The 21,942-nt window shown below is 48.9% G+C and overlaps 1 long non-coding RNA gene across 2 annotated transcripts; it reads right to left on the bottom strand.

Annotated features, from left to right (window-relative positions):
* Nucleotides 1-367: 367 nt before the first annotated feature.
* Nucleotides 368-21,922, bottom strand: LOC122198625. Of its 2 annotated transcripts, none has more exons than XR_006193061.1 (5): nt 21,280-21,922; nt 17,480-17,515; nt 14,080-14,167; nt 10,782-11,243; nt 368-1,111 (listed from the first exon to the last, which is right to left on the bottom strand). It is a non-coding gene; the product is annotated as an uncharacterized LOC122198625 (long non-coding RNA). The 2 variants fall into 2 exon arrangements; XR_006193062.1 differs by having other exon boundaries at nt 10,782-11,040.
* Nucleotides 21,923-21,942: the final 20 nt, after the last annotated feature.

The following is a 21,942-nucleotide window of genomic DNA, read 5'->3' as shown; positions in this document are numbered from 1 at the left end:
CACCGATTAACTGTGTCACCTGTCTGTGTGTTGGTGTCCACCCACGTCAAAGCTATCTGTACAGTGCCAAGAGCGATTCGGATTTGAGAGATGAATATTGTCAGCGTTTGGTGTGTGTTGGGAGGAGACTAGCTGTTGCAACATCACGGATGATTGTCATCCCCACCGTGATCCTGTAGAAATTTTGCGACAGAGATGTTCAACCGAGAAACTGTTCTCCATTTTCCTGAGTGCACAGTGGAGATGTTAAGTACTTCAGTTACTGCTCTGATTAAAATCTAAACGGCTATCACTTTCAGAGAAATGTCCAAATTTCTTTACCCTGTTCAACAAGGGATGGAGAACACCACCACTTTGGGACATATTTTAATTTTCTTTTGTGTTCAGGCTTTCTATACAAGTTACCTGGAGCAAATTAATTAAGCTGGAAGGGCTTTTATGAGCCCGATTAGATGGAACTCATCTTAAAATGCCTGAGGATCCTCCAGAGAGGGGACTGGTCCTTTGAAGATGAATTACCATGAATCAGGAAAGCATTCTGTTGTTGTTGACCTCACTGTGTGCTCGCAATCTAGGGCTGGGCCAGGGGGCTATGATCTTGCCCTCAAGCTTCTTTGATGTGCACAAACGCAAAGAAGGTGCCCTTGGAGTGACAGTGGGGTGACTTCATGGGAAGTGAAGAGCTCATTGTCCTCTGTACGTTGTGATGACTTCTCGGGTAGCTTACAGCAAAGAGAACCTTTAAGCAAGAACACTGTGTGAATGTCCGGCTGTCAGATTCCGAGTCACTAAGAAGTCCCGAACTTGGGTGTCAGTCCCAGGGGCCGGGGTCCCTGGAAGTCTGCCAGGCTTCTTAGAGGGTAGTTTCAACAGGAGTGAAGGCACATACAATTAATTCTCAACAAAGAGACTGTGCCACTGACACACAAAACACGTTGTATGGTTAAGTGCACATTTCAAGGGCCTCTGAATTGTTGAGAGAAAATGTCTTGTCCAGAGAGTGACTGGAATCAGGTTCCTATCTGCTGCTCCTGAATTACTCTATTTTCTCGCTGTTGCATTTAAATGATGTTTAGAAATCAAGTGTGCAAATAGGAGACACGGGCTGCTTCTGTGGAAACAAAGTGGCAATAATTATTACTTTGTGTTCTGAGCAAAAGAAGGCTAGACATTCTAATTCTGGAGATCTAACAATGGAAGTCAGAAGGAATAAAAGTTCACGGGGGGAAGGAATATATCCTAGGACAGAAAGGAGATCCGAAAGCTGATTTGCGGGACGTGTCCTTATTTATTCTTGAACATGACATCGACAATGGTAAACGCTTTATTTTAAAGACTGCCTATGTTGAGTCGTCCACCTATAGGTTGTGCATTTTGCCTTAGGAACATGCTGTGGTGAGCTATGGCTACTTTCTGGCTGTTTCAAGAGGAAATGGAAAGTTTCAGTCACTGTTTAAGTAATGGAACCAACAATTAAACTGCAGGTGACCAAGTATTCCCTTGGCTCTGGTTGTGAAAGTCGCTGTCAAGCACAAGAGGGAACAGGAGGGTTTGTTTCATTAGGGGTATTCATGTCCCCTCCACTCCTACCATGTCACTGCTGGGTCCAATGTGACCCAGGGGAGGAGGAGTCCAAAATCCATGCACTCAGCAACAGGAAACTGTGAGCTGAGCTGGGAGGGCCCTGAGAGACCCCTTGGTCTCCTTGGTATCACACAAAGTCCCCAAATGGGAAGAGCCTTGCCTAATGTCATAGTGCTGACCGGAACGGAGTGGGGCTGAAATGCAGATCTCTGGACACCCATTCCTGTGCTCTTTTCATTTTGCAATGGGGTTTTTTACCCCCCTGGAAACCTAGAAAATGAAATTCATTCACTTAATAGACATTTATTGCTAGGCTCCTGCTAGATATTGGGAGATGTGATATGAAGGGAAACATAGGGCGTCATGAGCACTTAGGGCCTGGAGACTTGATCCAGTCTAGGGGGTTAGGGGAGACTTCTCCCAAGAAGTGTTTGAATTGTGATTGGAAGAGAAGAATGGGGGGGGGGCTGAATGAAAAGCAGGGGCAGGTGAGGGTGAAGGGGGGAATGGTGCGGGGTGGTGGGGGGAATGTTCCTAACAGAGGGAGTAACTGTGCAAAGGCCCTGAGACCACGAGGAGTTTGATGTACTTAAGAACTGAAGGAGAGCCGCTATGGCTGGAATGCAGGGGCTTGGGCAAGAGGGGGTGGGCAACACCAGACCACATGGACCTGCCTGTGTGAGCATAGGAAGACATTTGGCTTTTATTTTAAGGCCAGTGGGAATCTCAAGCAGGGATCTGCCGTGATCAGATTTTCATTTTAACATCATGAGGGTTTCAAGGTCATTGGGCTCGAGAAGAGCCAAAGCAGCAGCTTAGGCCAGGGTGGTGGGGGTGGAGATGGGGAAGAACGGGCAGATTCGAGAGAATCCAGGGACACGCCTTCTCTGTCCAGCATGGCCAGCTGGTATTTCAATGTCCATAGAAAATGCTGGATTGGCTACCTAGCCTGGAAAGGCGAGTCAAGGGACCTCTGAATCATGGCAACCAGGTGGCTGGGCCGCCTTCCTTTCTTGCTCACAGAAGCCTTGGAGCCTTGATCCTCCTACACCACAACCATTTCTTTCATCTGTAGCTCTCCAAGTATTTTCCCAAGACGCTCCAGCATGGGAGGGGCAGGGCAGACAGCTTGGCCTGCCATTAAGTGACTTGAAAAGTCCCCGAATTTTACCGTAATTGCAAACTTTGAGACAGCTGAGGTGGATCGGTGGTGGTCATTTACCGCAAAGTGAATGGAACTCAGAGAGAAGACTGGTTTAGGAAAGTGGTCACGGCTCCTCTTATTCCCGGCACGTTGAAGGAGAACAGCCCCTCCTCCCTGAGTACCTTCACCTTTGACCCCTTCAGAATATAAATTTTTACTGCCCATTCAGGCTTTAACATACTTTTTCTAATCAGTCAATTTGTAGGTGTTTATACATGCTTCCTATAGCAAAATAATAACTAGGAGTTATGGAGCACCTCCCGTCTGCCAGGACTGCTCTAAGCCATTCATGAGTAACTTTACAGGTGATGAGCCTGAAGTTCAGAGAGGCGCTCTGTTTGCTTAACCAGTGCTCCAAGCCACCACAGTGTGCTGCCCTGCTCATACCTTCTCGTGGGTACACGGAGGTGCAGGTGCTGTGGAGAGAAACGCGTCACCAGCCATTTTCCAAAGAGTATTCACCAGACTTAGGAAGCTTTTCACATTAGCGGGGCCGAGGGTTTTCCTTCTGTCCTTTCCTCGCACCTCTGATTTCCCCATTTGACTCCAATGTTCTCCATCTCTTGAAATTTCCCCTGTGACCGATCCAGTCACTTCTTGGAACTCCCCAACTTTCCCCCAACGCATCTTTCTCCCCCTCCCGCGCTCACACACGTGTGCACGCCCACACGCACATGCACGTGAGAGACCCTTCTTCTGATCTCACCCCAGTGGTGGGGTTTGTGGTGGCCTGGAGGGAAGGGATTGGGATGCCCTAAGCCCATGCAGGTTTTGCCTCATCAGACAATGGTCCCCTTGTGTTGGCCTCACTGTAACGTAGGCGTGGCTTCTCAGGAGGGGGCAGTGCTTATGAAATAAGTGCTGGGGTCTTTGGGGGACATGCGGGAGGACTGAGGGCCCCTTGCTCTCTCTTATATTCTCACAGGGCCTGAGATTCTCTGCTCAGAGCTGGACTCTTGCTTTCTCTGGGCCGCTCCATGGTGGAAGGCCGAGGCAGCTCTGTGGAATGTTTCTTTTTTTCTTTTCTTTCCTTTTTTTAAATTTCCTTTTTAAAAAATTTATTTTTAAATGTTTATTTATTTTTTGAGAGAGAGAGAGAGAGAGAGAGAGAAAGCACAAGCAGGGGAGGGGCAGAGAGAGAGAGAGAGAGAGAGGAAACACAGAATCTGAAGCAGGCTCCAGGCTCTGAGCTGTCAGAGCAGAGCCCAATGCGGGGCTCAAACCCATGAACTGTAAGATCATGACTTGAGACGATATCAAGAGTCAGATGCTTGCCTGACTGCGCATTCCTGCAGAATCTATTCCTTGAGCGGAATCGGGGAAGTGTCTGTTCTGGGGACAGGCTGGATATCCTTGTTAGATTCGGGGGCCACCCTCAAGGCAGCTGGCTTCCCAGAAGGAGCAACCCCTCAGAGGACTGGGGACACTAGAGGGTTATTGGCCAGCCCAGCTCTCTCTCCTCCCTGGAAGCTTGTACTCCAGTATCTGGAGGTGTCTGTTCTTCAGCACCCTGGGTGCCTTCTGGTCACCTCACAGGCACGTCTAGTTGGCAAAGTGGGACGCAGCCCAGTGGCCATCTCTCCCCAGCAGGACAGGCCTGACCTCCATGTCGTCGACCTCTTGCCTGGGAGAGGAGCTGTTTCATGGGCAGGGGCTTGTCAGAATCTCCGAGTCTGATGCTTTTTATCCTCAGCCCTGGGCATATGAGGCTGGTGTCCCATGCAGGCCCCCAGCCTGGCTAAAGCGGACAGCCTCGATCGTCCTTCTTTCCGAGGAGGAGAGCCCTTCTTGCCCACCCTAACTCTGTCAATTAAATTCCACTTCTACCCGTTGACTCTGAACTCAAACCTCTCCTCTTTCTAAAGCCTCTCTGATGGTTCCTCATTTCGCTGATTCTGGGCCTTGCCATCTGTACCCCTGTTCTGACCCTTAGCGTGGCCCGGCCTCAGACGATGGGCTCAGGAAAAGCAGGGCCTGAGTCTCCTCTTCCTGTGCGCGGCCCCTCGAGGGTGCTTGATCAAAGTTCATTCCTTCATTCTCCCTTTCATCTGGGGAACATTTCCTGCCTACCCCCAGCCTCATCCTCATGATCCAAGCCACTAGAATCGCGGCAACATCTCACTGGGTCACCAGCCCCTTTGTTTCAAGGGGGAAACAGGGGTTCGGACAGCAGACAGCTCACAGCGGCCAGCTCTGTGTCCTCTCTTCATAGCCCTCCGCGGACGCGCCTTCTGCTCCTGCTTCTGCTTCTGCTGTGTGGGCTTTGGTTTCTCCTTCAGGCCTGTTGGCTTCTGCTCTCCCTGCTGCTGCTTTCTTCCCAGTTACTTATTCTGCTTCTGTTTCTCTTTCCACTTCAACTACTTGAAATCCTCTCCCCACTCTGCTTCCCCCTCCTTCCTCCTCTCTCTCCCCCCTGCTTCCCCTTCCTTCCTCCTCTCTCCCCTCTGCTTCCCCCTTCTTCCTCCTCTCTCTCCCCCTCTGCTTCCCCCTCCTTTCTCTCCTCTACCCCCTTTGCCTCCTCATCCTTCGTCCTCTCCCCCCTCTGCCTCCCCCTCCTTCCTCTCCCCTCTCCCCACTGCTTCTTTTACTTTGCCTTTTGCTTTTCCTGCTTGTGCTTCTTCCACATGTGCAGCTACTTCGGCTTCTGCTTTTTCTTCATTCTCCTCCTCCTTGTTTCCCTGCTTTTGGTTCAGCTTCCGTTTCTACTTTCTTGGCTGTGGTTTTGGCTTTTTTTCTGCTTCTGCTTCTACCGCTGCTGCTTCTTTTCGTCCCACTTTTGCTGCTTCCACCCCTCCTCTCCCTCTCTGCCTCCTGCTCCCCTCTCTTCTTTATTTTCCTCTGCTTCTTTCACTTCTCTCTTTCCGCGTTCCCTTCCTCTGCGTTCTTCAGCTGTTTCTTCTACTTCTGCTTCCTTTCCTCCTAGTTTGCTCTTTCTTCCTCCTCCTCCTTCTTCCCCTTCTGCTTCTCCTAATTTTATTCTGATTCCCTTCCTCTCCTCTTCCTCCTCTGTCTCCTCCTCTTCCTCCTGCTCAGTTTTAACATGCTGAGTTTTCAGTGCTTAGAAGACACCTGTTCATACCTTCTCTAGGGCTTTCCAATATTCTTTTTTTTCCCCAATATTCTTTCAGAGTTGCAAAATTTCCGCCAGCTTGGGACTGACTGGTCAACCTTCAGTGCAGTCTCTTTGGTAAACAACAAATATTAACGAGAAGGCTTCACAGAGGGGCAGTGCTCTATAATTAACTCAATATTTTAAGCCCATTAGTTCAATTCTCATAGCCATTACAGTGTCTGGCAGAGGTGAAGTGAGGCTCAGAGAGGTTTCCACACTTCCCACAGCCACACAGAAAGGAGCAGAGCTTTTATTAGAATTTAGGATTCTACTCCCTGCCCAGGGTTCACCATAAGTCCTGGCATTTTTGTTTGTTTTTTAAGTTTATTTTGAGAGAGATAGAGTGCCCATGGGGAGGGGCAGAGAAAGAGAGAAAGAGAGAGAGAGAGAGAGGGAGGGAGAGAGAGAGAGAATCCTAGGCAGGTTCTGCCCTGTCAACATAGAGCCTGACGTGGGGCTTGGTGGCACAAACCATGAGATCATGACCTGAGCCGAGATCCAGAGTCAGACCCTTAATTGACAGAGCCACTCAGGTGTCCCTGTTTATTTGTTTTTCAATAGGCTATTTTTAAAAGATCCGTTTTAGTTTCATAGCAAAATCGAGTGGGAGGCACAGAGTGTTCCCACGGGAACTTGCATTTTTTCACACTAAAAAGCCCTTTTGCGTCTGTGATTTCTTCTGTTCAAGAAACAGATAAGACAGCAGCCCAGAGAAGGAAGGGGTTCGGCTGTGGACACACAGCAATGTAGTGATATGTTACTGGGATGAGGGCCCCCAGCCTCTTGTGCAAGTGCCATTTCGGAAAGCCGATGGGCAGTGAGTGGGTGGGCCCTGGGCCAGCGTGTCCTCAGCACCCCCTTTGCAGGTTCTGGCATGTAAGAGACCTCCAGGTCCAATTCTTTGAGCTCTTCCATCCTTGAGGAAAATTCTAGTGACCCAAATCCAGGGCAGGAAACTGATAAACACAGGCGTAGCTTTTTCAGAAAGACTCAATTGATAGGCTGTAAGTGCCACAAGGCCACAGGACAATTAGAGTATGCTGGGCTCCAAACTCTGAGCAGATGCCATCCTGGTTGGGAGCCAGGCCTTTCTCCAACAGGCCTGGCAGGGGCTCGCTGAGCAGCTGGTCTCCAGCCAGTCACCCCCCTCTGCTGCCAGCGCTGCACAGGCCCCAGGAGAATGGAAATAGAATTTGATAAAATTCCCATCTCGTCTTTGGAGAGTGGGCCGGAGCGGCACCCTCGGGTACGGAGTAGTAGATTATCCATCAGGCCCTGAGGGCAGGCCTAGCCTGCTCTTATTTAACCATCACATCCTATTAAAGAAAAAAAAAAGTATTCAATGGCCTCTGTTAAAGAATGACAGGGCAGACCTTATTCGGAGGGAATATTGCGGCAAGTGTAGGGACCATTGCAACGGGATTTTGCAGTGGGGGAGAGAGATTGGGCCCAACTCCAAATACAGCCTGGGCAAGAAGGAATTTATAGCCAAGGAGCAGGGAAGGGATCAATGGATAGAGAAGTTACTCAGAGGAAACATCAGGGATAATGGGGGTTCTGGCTAAACTGACCTAAGAGCGTGCTGGCTGAAGGCAGACCAGGGCGATCAGATATCACCTGAGGGCTGGTGAGGGATGAGTAGAATTCTGATCACCAACTCCAGATTGTGGGGATCCCCCAACACCACCACGTAATTCTCTGGCACCAGCTGGGTGTCCTACAATTGGACTCAGTTCTAACCCTCTCTACCCAGAGAGAGCATCAGATTCCACAGGGTAGGGGCTCAGTCCCCCAGGACTGCCCTCCGCTCCACTCCAGATGCCAATTATAAGCCTGAGTTGTCACCCGTGCTTGTGACCGACCGGCTACAAATCATAGAAGGACCCTCTCTTTTGTCAGAGCAGCTCACAGAACTCAAGGAGACATTTTACTTACTACAATGGCAGTTTATTATAAAAAGATATGACTCAGGAACAGCCAGATGGAAGAGGTACATAGGGCAAGGTATGGGGACAGGGAGGGGAGGTTCCATGCCCTCTCCAGGTGGGACACTCTCCCAGAACCTCCAGTTGTTCACCAACTTAGAAGGTCTCTGAAAGCTGTCCTTTCGGGGTTTTATGGAGGAGGTTTCATTACATAGTCATGATTTATTAAACATTGGTCATTAGTGATTGATTCAACCTCCAACCCTTCTCCCCTCCCTGGAGATGGGGAGGGAGGGAGTAGTGGGGACTGAAAGATCCAGCCCTCCAAACACACGGGTGGTTTCCCTGGCAACCAGTCCCCATCCTTAGGTGCTTTCGGCGCTGACTGACGTAAACTCAGGTGTGGCTGGAAAAGGTTTGTTAATGAATACTAAGGCACCTTTACAACTCTTACCACTTAGGAAATTCCAAGAGTTTTAGGTACACTATGCCAGCAACAGGAATGAAGACCATGTACACATTTCTTATTATAAATCACAGTATCACAACGAGGACTCTGATTAGATATCAAGAGTGACCAGATATGGAGGAGGGGGAGTGTAGCTAAGCTGACTTGGCAGGATTCTTGCTAAAATTGGACGATGCAGAGAAAAACAAGGAGGTCAGAGGGGGAATCTTTGTCAGTCCTCAAAGCTGGACCCAGCACTGAGCACCTAACAGATACTTAGAAACATTTGTTTACTGACTGCGTACACACTGAAGCCAAAGAAGGGAGCCTTCACTCCTTCCTAAAATTACCAACTCCAGCATCTTTATGTTGTAGGACTGTCAGTGGGTTCTGATTAAATGCCTGGCATCTGGGGTGGGGCGGGATGTCAGGAATAACAAGGAAATGGCTTCCACAGTCAGGCTGGACTTTAGAGGCAGCCCAAAGGATAGAGAGATGGAGATAGTTTTGTTTTAATTTAACTTATTTAATTTGATTTAATTTTTGGCACAAGAACAGACACTCAGATCAATGGAACAGAATAGAGAACCCCGAAATGGACCCACAAACGTATGGCCAACTAATCTTTGACAGAGCAGGAAAGAGTATCCAATGGAATTTGATTTGATTTAATTAAATTAAATTAATTTATTTATTTATCTGTTTTGAGAGAGAGAGAATCCCAAGTAGGTTCCACACCGTCAGTGCAGAGCCTGACATGGGGCTTGATTCCACGAACCGTGAGATCATGACCAGAGCCAAAATCAAGAGTCAGACGCTTAACCGACTGAGCCACCCAGGCGGCCCAGGAATGAAGGTAGTTTTAAAGGGGAGAGGCAAGCTGGCCATGCCTTGGCTTGCAGGAAGGAAAGGGGACCCCCGAGAGCTGTCTTGGGCATGGGAAGAAGGCTTAGGGCCTAACTGCAGAAGGACTTGTGGAAATAGTTTTGTCACTTAGCCAGTCACCTAACATCTGTGTGCCTCTCCTTTGTGATGTGTTTCCTGGAAAAGTATTGCATCTCTGTGGAGAGAAAGGTTTCCTCCTGGCTAGGTCCTCTCAAGAGAGTCCTTAGAAGGCATGACTTACAATCCAGGAGTACAGATGGCCAAAGGCACAGAGTGTCATGGCGGCACTGCCCTCCTAAAAAGAGCCACCCTACCCTTGGGGCTCCACTGGGAGCGCTTCTGCGTACTGATGAGTACACGCTTCCAGGCACATGATCACGCCTGTAGGGTGACGCAGAGAACGTGCAGGGCCACCAGAGAGGCGGGACACCCTGGGGAGGGGGCATGAGAGTTGGACTTTGGGGGGAGGCGGCAGCACAATCAGAGGCTAGGGGTCAGCAGTGTCGTGTGCACAGCAAAGCATCCTGTTTGACTTGAATGGGAAGTGGCAGCTGAGGCTGGAAATCTCAACCAGGAGAAGCTCAGAGGTTTCTGTGACTTTCCTTTCGATTAAAAAAAAATTTTTTTTAACATTATTCATTTTTGAGAGTGAGAGAGACACAGCAACTTCCAGTGGAGGATAGAGTTTATCACATTCTCTATCTAGTTCATGACTCATTGTCATCAGTGGTCCCTACAAACTCCTCCCTGTACTCCCATTTCCCTACCCATAGAAAATGCATCCTAATATGCTTGACGTCTAGCTCTTGATTTGTACATATTCTTGGATAAGGTGTATTGTTGTTAGCTGCTTCGGATGGATGTGGTTTTAACGTATGCAAGTGATTTCGGTTTTTTTCCATCTCGTTCTGCTTTTGACTTTTTAATTGGCACTATGGTTTTAAGATTCATCCACGCTTCTGTGTGTGCATCTGGACAATGACTTCTAACTGGTTAGAATCGTACAGCATATGCTACATGAGCCCTTCCCTTCCCCAGGGGTGGATGTCCACATTGCTCACAAGTGGCTTCTCAGCAGAGGAGTGCCATGTTGAGCAGTGCCGCGGCCTCACAGGGCTGACACATGCTCATCAGTTGACAAGAAACACGTGAGCTCAGCTTGGAGGTGTCCAGCCAGAGCAGAAGTGGCTTCAGATCCCTGAGGGACCTGCGAGGCTGCCGACAGGCCATCCACCTTTGTGGTAGTCCTACAATGTAGCCACGCGTGGCACAAATATTAGGTCTCAGTCCCGGCTTTGAAAGGGCAATGTGTTCGTTATGCATAATAGGAAGTCTAGGAAGCAAATCCAGGAGATCTGTTCTCCCAAAGGTCGGCCTGTGAATAAACATGGTCCTTGGTTTGATGTAGGTACAGGGTTTGGGGAGGGGCAGCACATGCCCATAGCAATCTAGAGGGAATGGAATGAAAGTGTGCGTGGGCATGCGCACGTGTGTGTGTGTGTGTGTGTGTGTGTGTAAGGGAGAGAGAGACACACAGAGAGAGAGAGGGCATTCGTGACTAGGCCACCATGGAGGTTAGAAGACAGAAAGGGCAGTTAGGAAAGACTCTTATTTCCTTCTTACCTATCCATCCTTGCCGTGACTTGGGGAAACTGTTGCTGGGTCCCAGTTAAAGCTTCTAACTGAAGAGCACACAGAGTGAGCTGTTATTCTCGGTTTATCAGGGTTGACTCCTGTGCGTGAGTCTTGTATTTCAGGAGAATTTGTTTTTCATGCAACAAGTCTGCCCCTCATCAGCGTGTCTGTCCATCCGATGCCACAAAAAGACTTAGGCAGCCAGGGATGCTGTTTTGCTTCTCGGTACCCTCCCTTCAGGCTGGCCCTGCATTGGAAGTGGGAGGTTGGGGTGGGCGAACCATGTGAGGGTGCTGTGGAGTTACAACCATTTCCTCCTCCAATTCCAGGATCCACAGGCGAAAGGTAGAAGGGATGGGCAGGTGGCAGATCGAATCCAATAGAGATTCTGGGAATCCCAAATTTCACTCTCTGAACTCTTTTCATGTATGTCACATCCCTCAGACAATCCTGCCAGCAAAAGAATTAGAGTGGTTCCACGGTTGCCTTGATGCAGAGGGCAGGGGCAATATTGACATCAAGCACAAGAGGTTCACGGAAGCTTGGGGCTGGCCATTCTCGGAAGGGTGGCACCCGTACCCATCTTGTTCGCCACTGTGCCTCAGTGGCTAGTCCGGTAGCTGCTTACACTGTATGATGGCCTGCAAAGCCCTACACCTTCTGGTCCCTTCCATTCTCTCCATGCACAAGATGCTCCACTCTAACTGGCCTTTCTGTCACTCTAACATGACTGTTTCTAATTCTGCCTCAGGGCCTTTGCACTCTCTGCAGTGTCTTCCTGGGACTCATTTCCCCAGATCTTTAAATGGCTGGTGCCCTGTCAGCATTAAGGTCATAGCTCTAGCATCACCTTCTCAGGGAAGCCTTTCCTGACAATCCTAGCTAACGGGCGCCCTCTTTACCTCCCTGCCCCAACAATCCTAGCTTTTCTCTATCCCGTTACTCTGTTCCATTTTCTTTACAGCACTTGCCATTATGTCAAGTTCTTTTAATTGTGTAATTGTTCAGATGTTTATTGCCATCTCTCCCTCTGGACTACATGGCCGATGGAAGCAGGGACTTTGCCTTGCTCACCATTGTTTCCCCGGTGCCTACGTTATGCTGTGTATAAAGTATGTGGTTACTAAGCATTTGGCAAATCCATCAATGAGTGAATAATGAAATGAGAGAATAAGCCAGTGGAACTGGAGGCAGTGCAATAGAAAAGAATCTAGACCGGGGAATGAAAACACTTAGCTTAGAGTCCTTGCACCCTGCATGGGAGCCATTGATTCTGCAAAAGCCCCTTAACCTCTTTGAGCCTCAGCTTCCTCATCATTAAAATGGGGACAACACTACCTTTACTCTGTGCCTCACCAGAGCAAGGAATGGATGCAAAAACTCCTTGTAAGGTCGGAAGCTCTGCCGAATGTTAGCTGCTTCCGTTGCGTTCAGTGGGGAACCACTGCAGAGTTTGGCTGCCTCCTTTCTGCTTTTCTATCAAGCAGCCACTGAGTGTTTCCTGAGCACTACTAGATGCCCAGAGCTCCTAGGGACTGGAGCATACATAGGAGGCAGGGGCCTGGCCTCTGATTTAATTGGAGAGCAATTAGCGAGGAATGCTGGCCAGCCCTTTATTAGTGGAAAGTCTAATGAGCTGAAATGGAGCAAAGCTGAAAAAAAAATCCCGTAACCATAATCATATTTACACTTTTATTGTCAGCCACACTCTTGGTTGGTTGAAAACAAGCTGACTTTAATTTATTGCACTCATCATTTCTGTCTGGGAGAGATAAAGAACCTGAGTTTCATGAGAAGGCATGCAATGGTAACTGTTGAAGGGGACCCATGCCCACGTTCGGTAGATGCTTTTCAGAACAAGTGACTCTCAGCATGGTAGAAGTTTTACTAATTCTCAGAAAGAAGCAGCCCTTACTCTAGAGCAGTAAAGAAGACCCTGGGAACTATGTTTCCTAAGAGACTTCCTTTTTTATCTTAACTGTTACTCAAACACACCAGGAACCTGAATCCTTTGGGAGACAGGACTTGAATAGTCAAGAAGTGAGTAGAACAGGGCTCAAGGTCTCAGGCCGGGATGAGTATGGTATATTCTGGGCACAGCGGGGAGGCGGGCCTTTCTGGAGCAGGGGGAGGTTTGTGCTGAGAGGGAGCAGGAGATGCTGCTGGGAGCGTATGGTAGAGGCTTTGAGTGCCAAGGTAAGGAATGTTGTGGTAGAGTGCATTTTTCAAAGATTACTGCATGTTCTTCTTAAAACGTGACCTTGGTGCCTATCCCATTCAGTGGTGGAGTCTATATCCCCTCCCTTTGAAACTGAACAGAGCTTTGTGACTGCTTTGACCAGTAGAGCATGCGGGAAGGGGTGTCATGTGCATTCTGAGGCTAGATCATACAAATTCCATGCATTTCCGTTTTTCTCTCTTGGGATACTTTCTCTTAGAACCCAGACACTATGCTCTGAAGATATCTGAACTATCCCAGGTTGAGAGATCACACAAAGAGGCCATGTATCGGTGTTCCAGCAATTGCCCAGCCAAAGACCCCACTGCTGGCCAGAACTTCACATCCAAGTGAAGACAACCCCAGATCCTCTGGCCGCCAGCTGCTGAGTTACCTCCCCATCCTCATGTGCTGTCAAGTAAGGCCCCAGATTCAGCAATCCTCTTTGTTCCTCCAGTCGTGGTGTTTCTCAAAGAGTTTTCATCAATAACCATGAAATTGCCATCCTTCTCTACAGATGAGAAGATGCTCAGTGAGACGAGCTAGGCCAAGGCCCTATGGCAAGTTAAGTGGCAGCAGACCCAGCCAGTGCCTCCCAAGCCCCTGCAGAGCACCATCTAGCCCCTCCTGGTGCACTTTCCTCCGTGCCCTCCCCACCTTCCACCCTTCCCTCAGAGATGAGGAAGCTGGCCAGTCTCTTGCCTTCTCCCAAGTCCTTGGAGCAAGTAAACAACATCCAGTGACTGAGAGCTCCTCCCCCGCCACCACTCTGCTGGGCACCCCGGGGCTTCCAGGAGCATGGACCTCTCTCTGGTTGACAACAGTTAGCCTGGTGTGCTAGGTCCAACATGACCATGCTCATGTCATAGCTTGTCTAAACTAATTCTGCCTTACACCCATGGGCAAGGCCAGAGCCTAGCCATTCTTTAAGGCCTATCCCACTTGCCACCTCTTTGATAAAGCCTTCCCTGATATCCCCACCACTACTAACTGCTCTCTCCTGCAGCTCTAATAATATTTTGGTCATAACTCTAGCATGGTATATTATACGGAGGTATCTCCACTTACGTGGCTGGTGATTAATGCTGGCTGACGGAGGGGTCTTTAGCTGGGCTGTGGCTAGAGCACCTGCACGTGGCCTCTTCATGTCGTTTCTCTGCATTAACAACATCAAATAAAGAAATGTTTCTGAGCCAGAGATGTACCCGCAGACCCAGCCAATCAGTGGGAGAAAGTGTGTGCGCCTGAGGGGAGAGAAGCAGGGTGTGTGTGTGTGTGTGTGTGTGTGTCTGTGTCTGCGTTTGGGGAGGGAGGGAGGAGAACGAGCAGTAAAACTGGATGACCTTTAATTTCCCTCTCAGCCCTGCGATTCTGGATTTTCTTCTGGAATGCTTCATGAGACCCACCCCAGTTGCAGGCTCTCTGCCAATACATCTGGATGGAAAGCTGACAATTAGGGCCAGAGTAAGCACGAACAGAGCTGTAAGGATGGTCCGGTGAACGTTGGCTGAGCACCAGCTGTGTGTGCCCAGCATGATGCTAGGTCAAGGCTGTGTGGAGACCTGGCCAGGGCCAGGTGTACCCTGTATGGCCTTCAGAGGCTGAGCATGCCTGTGCTTGTGATCCCAGTGTCGGGCTGGAAGTCAGAAGGCTGGGGGCAGATCTCAGCTCAGCCACTCCCTTCGGTGAGCTTTTCACGAGCATCTCCTCTATGCTGTTGCTGGTCTGGGCCCCAGCGGGGCACAAATGAGTAAGACCCAATCCCCTTATAGGAGTTTGCACATAACTTGGAAGTTTATGTAACCTCCCTTGGGCCTACTTTTCTTGCCTGTAAACATTGAGCAAATGTGAAAACCTTTCACACATGGACACCTGACACTCCGTGTATTCTGGTGGAAACCAAACGTTTTCAGTCATCCCCTTTCATACCCTCACTCCACGGACTTCTCTTCCTCAGTAGGGTGGCCAAACACATCTTCACAGCTTCAGGAAATCAAGAGTGGTTAGGAGAATCTACCGAGCCTGGCTGGCAACACTAACAGAACTAAAAACAAATGAGCTTCCAGAATTAAGGGCTTAGGGAGGAAAAAAACCCAAATCCAGAGCGTGATAGGCAGTTTTCAGTGAAGGAAAACATTTCCCTGAGAAAAGGAAAGGAATGAACAAGAACTCATCAGATTCCTATCTAAACTTTTCTTTATTTTTTCTCAAGAAGCTCAAATCACTTGCCAGCTCCTTCTGGGGTGGCCTCCCCCCTGCTTCTGTGATGGCATTGGTGAGACAGCAGGAGGATGAGGGGGCCTCGGCAGTAGCTGGGGCTCCACGGGACAGTGGGAAGAGAGCTGGGAAGACCAAGGGAGTTGGGGCACTTGTGTTGGAGACCCATCTCTGGGTAGGTCACTTTCTCTCAGTGTCAGGGTTCTCCTTCATCTGTAACATGTGGGGGTCAGCTGCAGGGGTCACGCTGGGGCTGTCCCCTACCACTGTGCCTCAGGCCCTGTGTTTACCTCAACACCCCCTTCTGAAACAGCGCCTCATTTCAAGTCACTTCAACCGACACTTCCTCTCCAAAACACTTCTTCCTCTTCTCCAGGCAAGCCCTCCCTTCCTGAGTACCCCCATGCCAGAGCCCAAAGGCACGGGTGGGATACTCCAGGGCTGTCTTCTCATCCCAGCTGTTCCTCAGACCCACGAGGCTCTTTATCAGCATGGAAGCCTGGGCTCACCCCAAGCAACTAAGGCATGTATCCAGTATCTTCTAAAAGCTCTCCTGGTGGTTCAAAGGTGCATCCAGGGCCCAAACTCCTCTGTCTCATGTAGACGCCAGTGATCTCCTCCCTTTATAAAAATAAACTCATGGCTCTTCCAAAGCCGTTCTGACCGACATCTCCTGGGTCTGGTTTGTTTTCTCTTCCCTTTCATTTTAAAATTTTGGACCTTAGGTCCAGAGGACTGAGTTGATGATATTTCTCAGTTCATGGCCATTCTCAAAACTGGCCGCTGGAAGGCCTCTCTTTTTCACGGATGAAAGGTGATTGTTTCCATGCTCCAATCCATTCCCTTTCTTTGCCCGTAGACCGCTCTATTAATGCCTTTCTGTTTATCTTTTTATTTGAACATGTTCTTGCAAAAAGTGTGTTCTTTTGTGTACATGAGCTTTTAATTATGTAAATGACATGTTATATGGCTCGTTCTGAGTCAGCAGAATGATTTCCTGACACTTCACATGCGTGTTTTCACACGGATTATCCAGTCTCCTGCTGGGTTTCTTCCCTGAACACACCATTCCCCTTTCTGAGAGAGATGGGACAGATCTTCCGCCAGTGGGGCAAACATTTTTTCGTGCTCAAAAGTGTTGTGGAATCTATATCCTCCGGTCTGTTCCCCTGGCGCTGGAAATGAGACAGGGATGTAGACTTAGGAATGCCCAGTTTCCCACAGATTTCGGGACTTGACCCTCCACGCATAACGGAGGCACTCACGCCTGGGTCCCGGGAAGTGGCGGTCTGGACATCAGCAACTGACAAACAGCAGCCCCACCCACCGCGTCCCACAGGCCCTGGTTTCACAGTTGCTGATGTGGCATCCCGAATTCCTGGTCACTTGGGAAAAGAAACTAGCACACCATTCCCCATGCTCTGAGGACCCTGGGCGGCTGCCCTTCAGCACATTTGTGCAGGGACAGACAGTAGCCTGGCCTACTGGTGCTGATGCCCTCCGTCCCAGGGACCAGAACTGAGGGGAATGTCTTTACAGTGCCGATGACGGAGCCTGGTGCTGAGATACAGCGCTGAGCTGTGTTTCAGGCCATCTGACTTGATCTTGAAAGGACTGCATTCTCCTGCCACTCGCCGGCAGATTCCGGCTTGGGGCATGTTTTCTGGAGTTCACTGTCTCATTAACCCCAACCTGCTGGCCTTGGGATGCAGCCGGATCTGTTTTGTGGCCAACAGAGCAGTTACATGGAGTGGGAGCAAATGTATTACTTTTGGTCTTTTTATGTGAAATCAAAACCAAAATGTTTCTGTTTTTGTTTTGGTAATGAGGTATCTGGACAGAAGGGCAGCGTGTTAGATCCAGACTGGAGGCTGACGTTGAGGCCCAAGGGACTTGCTTTGCTCAGGGTGATGGAGTTGGCGGGGAGCCCCCAGTAGAACCCAGGTGTCCTGCGCCCAGGTGCGTCAGCCTTTGCTCCATGTTTGATCCCCCACGGGGCTGTTTGTCCTCTTTAGTGCAAATTATCAGATGCTCTGTCGGCAGTAGCAGCCTTCTCTCCTGGGCCGTGTTGAGCACAGACCACAGAACGTGGAGTCTCTTGCCCTGCGTTTTGTCCTGGACTTGTTGAGGATTAGCTGTGTGAACTAGGACAAATTATTTCAACTTCTGCGTTTCAGTTCCCAACTCCAGGAAAAAGGGGATATAACAATAGCTTGCAACACATGCAACAAGAGTCTTGACACAGTCATACCTTTTAATCCAGTGATCGGATTTCCGGGCACTCATCCTGTAAAAGCAATCCAAAATGCATAAAAAACTTTCTGCTCAAAAATTGCCTCGTCCAGTAGTTATTACATATTGTGTTTAAGAAGACTTTTTAATAACATGGGAAAGTGCTCATACTATGTTGAATAAGAAAAAGCAATACCTTAAAACAGCATTCAAAATCACAAATAGAGATCGTACTCTATTGGTTTTGTTAAACCAATCTTTAACAAAAGATTGGTTAAAAAAAAGAAGAAGAAAAGGAATCAAAATGACCAGAACTGCTTAGGTGGTGGGCCTATAGACAATTTTTTTTCTTATTCTGTTCTGTACTTTCCAAAATGATATATATGTATATGTGTGTGTGTGTGTGTATATATATATATATGTGTGTGTGTGTGTGTGTGTGTGTGTATATCCCAGAACATATATATATATATATATATATATATACATGTATGACTTTTATAAACGACTTTTATAAATAGGAAAAGAAATCCTTAAATCTTTAAGCATCAAAAATGAAAGACACAGGGGCGCCTGGGTGGCTCAGTCGGTTAAGTGTCCGACTTCAGCTCAGGTCATGATCTCATGATTCGTGAGTTCAAACCCTGCATTGGGCTCTGTGCTGACAGCTCAGAGCCTGGAGCCTGCTTCGGATTCTGTGTCTCCCTCTCTCTCTGCCCCTCCCCTGCTCACACTCTGTCTCTCTCTGTCAAAAATAAACTCTAAAAATTTTTTTAATTAAAAAAAAAAAGAAACATTTAAAAACCTAGTCTGCTTTATAGCCTTCTAAGCATTTTCTTCAACACCTATTGCCAGATTTTGTAACAGCCCCAAGAATTAGGTATGGATTGGATTCTACTTACAGATTAGGATGCTGGGGCAAAGGAGGGGAATGTATGGCTGTTCCACCTTGTGAGGGGAAGGGCCAGCAAGGGGACTGAGCTTCTGGCTAAGGTGACAGAGCTTCTGCCATCCGCATGCCCCGCCCCTCGGAGCCACAATGGCAAGACTAACCAAGGATGGGGTAGGATGAATTGGTACACAACCTGACATGTTCCTTGGTGGGACTGATGGCTCCCACTGTGGCAGAGGGGGGACCTGAGGTTCTTGAGCCCCTTTTCCTCCAGCTGAGGTAGACACAGGGAGCACCCACAGAGAGACTGCCTGGTGCCTGGGTGACATGGCCTGGGACTTCTTAAAGTAGGGCTGGGTCCCTGAGCTCATGTGGGAACGGAGCAGTATGAACTGGGGGGGGCAGGGTGGGTGGGGAAGAGGGTCACGGGCGCCAAGACAGGTAGCACACTTCACATTCCACCTTGGCACCACTGAGCTACCCTAGGTGGGAACATAACAGCGGTGCTTTCGTCTGGGCGGCCTTTTTCCCCAGGGGGTGAGGGGGAGAAAGTCCACCAATGGTCACTGGTGTTTCCAGGTGCCTTAACAGCTGCTTCCTGCTGATTCTACCCTTTCTTGGAACCTCATTTGCTCCCGAAGACAGGAATGCAGTCTGGTGACTCTGAGTTAGGGGAGCTCAGCCAGAAGGTCAATGCTCTCCCCGAGGCTCCCACAGAGGCTGGCAGGACGCGAGAGGGCAGGTGAGCTGGGCCCACAGGGTCATCTGTAGCAAGACCTGAGGACCGGATGTTGGGGAAGTGTCTATCTCTTCCTCCAGAGCCAGGGAAGAGGAGACAGCTGGAGTTTTGAACACAGCTGGAGCAGTGTCCCAGCACCTCGCCCTAAGAGGCGGTGTTTTGCAAGAGCCCTTCCTGTGTTACTCACAGTGGATAAGGTTCATAATCTCATGAGCCCTTTGTCAGAGCCCCTCTGATATGTGGGCGGTGGTGGCTGTCTATACTTGTCGGTACCTCAAAGGATAAAATGTCACCATGTGATGAGGGTGGGAAGGGACTCCCTGGCAAGAGAGGGGAAGATATAGGGCAAAATGTCTTCACATGGTCCTTTTGGCACAAGCTGTGGGGAAGAAGGCCTCACAGAGCAGATGGTCGAGGTGTGGAAGGTCTGAGGCCTTCCCTGGCTCTGCCACTCTCTGCCATCTCCCTGAGCTTGTGAGAGCAGAGTGGGAAATGTGGGAAACACTGAGGCAGGATGCGACACAGAAAGGGACTGTGGTGGTGAAGCAGCTGTTTACTGATGGACTGTCTTCATTCACAAACCGGCCCCACCCTCAACGCTTGACAGTGTGGAGTATATGACACTGGCTCTTCAGAGGGACATTCGTTCGAATTACTTGGGAACTTGTTTCAAATGCAGATTGCAGGGGTGCCTGGGTGGGTCAGTGGGCTCAGGTCACGATCTCATGGGTCTGTGAGTTCAAGCCCTATGTCAGGCTCTGTGCTGACAGCTCAGAGCCTGGAGCCTGCTTCGATTCTGTGTCTCCCTGTCTCTCTGCCCCTCCCCCACTCATGCTGTCTCTCTCTCTCTCTCTCAACATAAACAAATAAACCTTATTTTTTTTAGTTATTAAAAAATTTTTAACTGTTTATTATTTTTGAGAGAGAGAGACAGAGAGAGAGGGTAGGGAAGGGCAAAAAGAGAGGGAGACACAGCATCCAAAGCAGGCTTCAGTCTCTGAGCTGTCAGCACAGAGCCTGATGTGGGGCTCGAACTCATGAACTGGGAGATCATGACCTTAGCTGGTTGGACGCTTAACTGACTGAGCCACCCAGGCGCCCCTAAATAAATAAACCTTAAAAGATAAATAAATAAAATGCAGATGGCAGAGCCTTCTCTGAGATTCTGCTTCAAGTCTGGGGTAGTGCCTAGGAATCAGTATTTTAATAAGTTCCCAGGTGATTCTTTTTTTTTTTTTAATTTTTTTTAACGTTTATTTATTATTGAGAGAGAGAGAGAGAGACCATGAGCAGGGAAGGGGCAGAGAGAGGGGGAGACACAGAATCCGAAGCAGGTTCCAGGCTCTGAGCTGTCAGCACAGAGCCGGATGCGGGGCTCGAACTCACAAACCGCAAGATCATGACCTAAGCTGAAGTCGGACACGTAACTGACTGAGCCACCCAGGTGTCTCCATTCCCCAGGTGATTCTAATCCACTCTTGGGGATCAGCTAACAGGTTACCTCAACTTGCCTGCAGCCAAATATAACTATGTGTGCCCCCAAATATGTCCTTGGGCCAATGCCATCTTGTTTCTGGTCCAGAAACCCAAACGAGGCATCCCATTGTCTGTACTAAGCAGGCATTCCCCTCTCTGCTGGTACAACTGACATGTCTTGCTGGGCCTGCCTGTAAGTCCCTGTAGGAAGAAGTTTATACCCTGTCAGGGCTCAGTTTGGGGGTCAAAGTCTATATAAGAACTTCTTGCTGTGGGTTTCCTGGAACCCTAGTGTTCCACGATACTACAAATAAATCCTTGAGCTATTTCCAAAACCCCTTCACTGGAACAAAGCTATAAAAGTAGCCAAAATATCCATTTTCTTTGCCTTTGGTGGAAAGTAGATCTACCTGGTAGTATGGTGACATTGAGTTGAATTCATTGCAGCAAACATTTATTGAGTACCCGCGGTATTAAGCAAGGCTGACCTGAAGTTTCTATGTTTACATGTCATTGATTCATTAGTACACGGACAAATAAGTTACTACTTAACTAATGCACTCAAGCAAGCAATATTGTTTAAGACCACATACTCCATAAAGGGAATGAAATAATGACGTTTAAAAGAGTTTTGAAACCCTGGTCTGCATATGGAGTTGCTTATACGATGGCAAGAGAAGCTTGTTTAAAAGATGAAAAACATTTTACTCACGTTTTTCCCTTCTTTGCTAGGAGAGACAGCTCGTAGCCTCCCAGAGAACAGTCTGTCTACTGGACGTGTTTCAGAAATGTTCACTTCATCCGGTCTTGGGGTGCAAGGCAAAGGGATTGTTTCTAGGAGACAGCATCCATTGTCCACAGCGACATCTAGGAAGGGCTGGGGTTTGTCACTTATTGCCTTCCAGCTCTTTCTCTGTTTTATCGCCAGGCTATGTGAGGCTTCTGGGATCCCTAACTATGCCTGATAGATGGGAAGCTCAAGTGGCTACGTTTAGGGCTCCAAACATTAGCGGAGGACTCTTGCACTGCATAAGGACAAGTGATTCATGTATTCCGTGGGCCGGAGTGCGGCCAGTAGTGGAAAGCTCATTAGAGTTCAATTAAGCGCATTCTTTACTGACAGGAAGTACACACTTCTGGTGCTCAATAGTAAGATGCTTTGGGGTTCGGGACTGTGTTTTGCACTCACTCTTTCTCTCTTTCCTGGGAGATCCCACTGTCTCCTTGGCCTTCATGAACCCTCTGTGGTGTGCATCAGAATCACCCCTGCAGACTCTGATTCAGTTGGTCTGCGATGGGCAGGATTCCCAAGATTCCTTCTTGTCGTCCTCCATGGTGATTCCGGATTGCTACAAGGCCTGAGAACCGCTGATCT

The sequence above is a fragment of the Panthera leo genome, chromosome C2 (assembly GCF_018350215.1).
Source record: "Panthera leo isolate Ple1 chromosome C2, P.leo_Ple1_pat1.1, whole genome shotgun sequence".
NCBI classification, from domain to species: Eukaryota; Metazoa; Chordata; class Mammalia; order Carnivora; family Felidae; genus Panthera; species Panthera leo.
This window is presented reverse-complemented; position numbering and strand designations above follow the sequence as displayed.